The sequence below is a fragment of the Plecotus auritus genome, assembly GCF_963455305.1.
Source record: "Plecotus auritus genome assembly, chromosome: 5".
NCBI classification, from domain to species: Eukaryota; Metazoa; Chordata; class Mammalia; order Chiroptera; family Vespertilionidae; genus Plecotus; species Plecotus auritus.
The window spans coordinates 130,208,951-130,214,287 of NC_137776.1; the positions used below are offsets into that span (position 1 = coordinate 130,208,951).

General features: G+C 37.9%; 1 pseudogene across 1 annotated transcript; it reads left to right on the forward strand.

Moving 5' to 3' along the window:
- Window positions 1–3,082: 3,082 nt before the first annotated feature.
- On the forward strand, window positions 3,083–4,974 carry LOC308249712 (WW domain-binding protein 11-like; annotated as a pseudogene). The gene has a single exon. The product of its transcript is annotated as a WW domain-binding protein 11-like (transcript).
- Window positions 4,975–5,337: the final 363 nt, after the last annotated feature.

Below are 5,337 nucleotides of genomic sequence, written 5' to 3' on the forward strand. Positions count from 1 at the left end.
ACATTTTGTTGAAGTTTTTGCTGTTCTCTTTTTTTGTTTTTGTTTGTATTTGTTTTGTATTATTTGCTTGGAGCAGACAAAATTGAATGATACATTAGAAGTACTGAGAAATCCATTCAAAAGGGTCTTCCTAGTTGAAAATACAATTTTAATAATAATGACAAAATAAAGATGTTTTCAGATATAAAAACAAACAAAAAACTGAGAACATTTGTTTTCAGGATAACTTTACTAAAAGAAATACTAAGAACAGAGGAGATATTTCTCAGCAGGATATAGAAAAGTTCAGAAAGGAATGAAGAACATTGTAAGAGTAAATATGTGGATAAATTTAAATAATAAATAACAATACAACCCTAACTGGTTTGGCTCAGTGGATAGAGCATCAACTTGTGGACTGAAGGGTCCCAGATTCAATTCTGGTCAAGGGCATGTACCTTGGTTGCGGGCACATCCCCAGTAGTGGGTGTGCAGGAGGTAGCTGATAGATGTTTCTCTCTCATTGTTGTTTCTAACTCTCTATCCCTCTCCCTTCCTCTCTGTAAAAAATCAATAAAAAATATTTAAAAAAGAAATAACAATACAAAGCAGTAACAGTAAATGTTGTTCAAACTGAAATATACTTTAAAATACATACTTAACAGTATGCAATGATGGATGGAGGATAAGTGGAAATAAAATGTTCTAAGTTTATATTATATTGGGCAAGTTTAATGTTAATGATTTTTATTAGATTGGAATTATTTGAGAATGTATGTTGTGGCCCCTAAAATAAAGACATAATAGTAAAAATATAATTAACAAAATTATTTAAAATATGAAACAAAAACATCTTGATTAATATATAAGACTTGAGGCCCAGTGCATGAAATTCTGCACAGGTAAGGTCCCTAGGCCAGGTGGGCAATCAGGGCTGGTCTGGGGCCTGTGGGCTGGGGGCAGCTCCTGCATTGAGCGTCTGCCCCCTGGTGGTAGTATGCATCATAGCAACTGGTCATTCTGCAGGTCCTTCCATATTTTGGTCGATTTGCATATTAGGCTTTTATTATATAGGATGAAATGAGCATAATGAAATCTAAACTGTGAGTCAAATAGATTACAAACAGTTAGATGGTAGATATAAACCAACACTATTATTAATTACATTAAACACTAAATAGTCCAATTAAAAGAAAAAAATATCAATTTGATTTAAAAAAATGAAACTTGACTATTTTCTATTTACATGAGTCACCTCTTAAATATAAGGCACAAAAATGTTTACACTTTGTAAACATTTACAAACAAAAATAAGGTGTTGAAGTTATGCTAATATTAAAATAGACTTAAATAATTAATAGAGATAAAAGAAAATATTTTGAAATAGTTACACATTATTCTACAAAAAAATCAGCAGTTCTAATCTGGCTCTATCAAATGGTATAGCTTAAAAATATATAAAGTAAAAATGTATAGAATTAAAAGGAAGACAAGATAAATCCATAATCAGACAGCAGACATAAACACAGCTTCTAGGGCAAGCAAGAAAAATAATAAGATTACAGAAATTCCACAAAAAGATAATTAGAAAATTAACCAACTATATCGGCTATTTTAGAGAGTATTCTACCCCAACATAACAGAATAGACATTCCCTGAAGTGCACATGTGACACTCATTAAAACTGACTGTAGGATGGGCCATAATACAAGGCTAACAAATATATAATAGAGTAATCACTGGAAATAAAGAACAAAAAAACTAAATCATGCCCAACTTTTTGAAAATTAAACAATATAGCTCAAAATAGTCTATTGTTAAAAGATGTCACAAAGGAAATAAATATTTTTTACAGGGTAATCATATGCATCATGAATGAACTTAAGTGCTTAGAGGAAAACTGTAGCTTTTCATACAGTTACTAGAAATGAAGCTTCTTAAGAAGCTAATAAAAAAAAAGGTGAATCAATTTGGATATTAACCCCGTATCAGAGTTGTTGTTTGCAAATATCTTCTCCCAATTGATGAGTTGCATTCTTGTTTTGTTTATGGTTTCTTTTACTATACAAGAAGCTTTTTAGTGTGCATAGTCCCATTTACTTATTTTTGCTTTTGCTTCCCTTGCTTTTGAGATCAAATTCATAAACTTCTAAGGCCATGGTTTATAGGTTTAGTACCTATGTTTTCATCTATGTAACGTATTGTTTCACATCTCATATCTAGATCTTTGATCCATTTCAAAATAATTTTTGTGTATAATGACAAATAGCAGTCTAATTTAATTCTTTTTGCATATGTCTTTCCAATTTTCCCAGCATCATTTGTTGAAGAGGATTTTGTTTCTCCAATGTATGTTTTTATATACGCTTTCCCCAATGATAGTGAAATGGGAATCTCTTATGGTTCATTTTCTGAGGTTAACATATCTTAACTCCCCAAACCAGACAAGGACATTGCAAAAGAAAAAAAAAATGTTCAGACAATTTCCAAAGATATTAAAATAAATATAACATATCAAACCAAGGGGAATTTAGTCCAGGATTAATTTAACATTCAATAATATTTTTTAAATGATTAATTAATACATGAAGAAATGGAATGTTATCCGATGAAGCAATTACAACAAAATCTTAACTATTATAGAACGTAAGTGATGGAAACATAGGTGTTCCCTGTACAATTATTTCAAGTTATCTGTATGTTTAATTTCTTTTAATGAAAATGTTTAAAAATATAGAATTATAAAAATTAACCACTGAAATCCATCTCTATCTATAATAAAGAAAAGAGAAGAAAAACTAATATGCACATTTTAATAGGTACCGAAAAAGTTTTGGACAAAACTGAACATGCAGTCATTTTTACAAATTATTATAAAAGTAATAAAAGGCAATGTACTTAATCTGATAAAGAATATCTACCAAGCTTTCAAGATGGCAGTTGCTGGACAGCTGACCGGGAGCCGAGGGAAAGAAGCTGAGATCATCCCCTCCCGGCTTCTCGCAGTCCCAGAGGCCCGCAGAAGTGTCTGGACATTCTTACGTTGATCCTGGCCGTTTGGTGTGTTTTTTTAATAAATAAGTGAACCATACAGATCATCAACATGGGACGAAGATCTACATCATCCACCTAGACTGGAAAATTTATGAACCCCACAGGCCAAGCCCGAAAAGAAGCCTGGAAGAGAGAATTAAAGAACAAAAACAGCGCATGATGGTACGAGCTGCAGTTTTGAAGATGAAGGATCCCAAACAAATTATCCGGGACATGGAGAAATTGGATGAAATGGAGTTTAATCCAGTGCAACAGCCACAATTTAATGAGAAGGCTGAAAGAAAAGTGTAAAAAGCTGCGTGAAACCTTTGAACGTATTCTACGACTCTATGAAAAGGAGAATCCAGATATTTACAAAGAATTGAGAAAGCTGGAAGTAGAATATAAACATAAAAGGGCTCAACTTAGCCAATATTTTGATGCTGTGAAGAATGATCAGCATGTGGAAGTGGACAGTATCCCTTTGCCAGATGTGCCTCATGCTCCTTCCAACATCTTGATCCAGGACATTCCACTTCCTGGTGCCCAGCCACCCTCCATCCTTAAGAAGACCTCAGCCTATGAACCTCCAACTAGGGCAGTTTCTATTCTTCCTCTTCTTGGGCATGGTGTTCCCCGTTTGCCTCCTGGTCTGCCCCCTGATCCACCTCCTCGTCAAGTCTTGCAAATGTATGGCGGTAAAGTGGGCTTTGCCCTGGATCTTCCCCCTCGCCGGCGAGACGAAGGCATGTTATATAGTCCTGAACTTGCTCAACGGGGTCATTATGATGATGTTTCCAGCACCAGTGAAGATGATGGCTATCCTGAGGACATGGATCAAGATAAGCATGATGACAGTACTGATGACAGCGACACTGACAGATCAGATGGAGAAAGTGAAGGAGATGAATTTGTGCACCGTGATGATAATGAAAGAAATAACAATGAAGAAAAAAATCAGGTCTGAGTGTACGATTTGCAGATATACCTGGGAAATCAAGGAAGAAGAACATTAAGGACCTGACTCCTCTTCAAGCCATGATGCTTCAAATGGCAGGTCAGGAAATCCCTGAGGAGGGACGAGAAGTAGAGGAATTTTCAGAGGACGATGATGAAAGTGATTCTGATGATTCTGAAGCAGAAAAGCAGTCACAAAAACAGCATAAAGAGGAGTCTCTTTCTGATGGCACATCTGCTTCTTCACAGCAGCAAGATCCCCCACAGTCTGTTCCCCCTTCTCAGATACAAGCACCTCCCATGCCAAGACCACCTCCTCTTGGACCACCTCCTGCTCCACCTTTACAGCCACCTGGACCACCTACAGGCCTCTCTCCTGGACCACCCCCAGGACTCTTATCTTCCTGAGACCACCTGGAATGCCAGGACACCGAGGGCCTCTACCCGACTTTTACCTCCAGGACCACCTCCAGGGCAACCCCTGGCCCTCCTCCAGGTCCGCCTTCAGGTCTGCCTCCTGGCCCTCCTCCTCGGGGACCCCCACCAAGGCTACCTCCCCCTGCACCTCCAGGTATCCCTCCACCTCGTCCTGGCATAATGAGCCCACCTTTGGTGCCTCCACTCGAACCTGCCCCACCTGGGCTTTTCCCACCGGCTCTCTTGCCAAACCCAGGAGTGTTCAGTGCTCCACCCAACTTGATTCAGTGACCCAAGGCAGATGACACCAGTGCAGCCACCATTAAGAAGAAAGCCACAGCAACCATCAGTGCCAAGCCACAAATCACTAATCCCAAGGAAGATATTACTCGATTCGTGCCCACCGCACTGAGGGTCCGTCGGGAGAATGAAGGGGCTACTGCTGCTCCCCAGAGGAAGTCAGAGGATGGTTCTGCTGTGCCTCTTGCCAAAGCAGCCCCCCAATCTGGCCCAACTGTTCTCGTCTCAGTACAAACTAAGGATGATGTATATGAAGCTTTTATAAAAGAAATGGCAAGGCTGCTGTGACAACTTTTGATGCCCGAACACACTTCTGTTCATATCATTGGTTCATGGAAAAAGAGGCTCTTAGGAAACTTAGGCAAAACAGCTACTTTTATTGTCAGGGTATTTTCTAATTTCAGTTGAAGGAATATCTTAAAGTTTAGCCTTGTTTGAAATTCACTGCATACAAGAGAGGGTATTTCACTCAGGCTAGGTTGGTTACTGAAGCAGTTCTGCTACAAACGTCCAGTCCCTTTCATAGCACCACTTTCATCCCATTTCTTCCCTCTCCAGTCCTTTGGAACTTGTGATCTGGGGTGTATTTGTTTTTTTGTTTTTTTAATTAATTAATTTATTTATTTTAATTGTTTGAAGTATTACAAATAG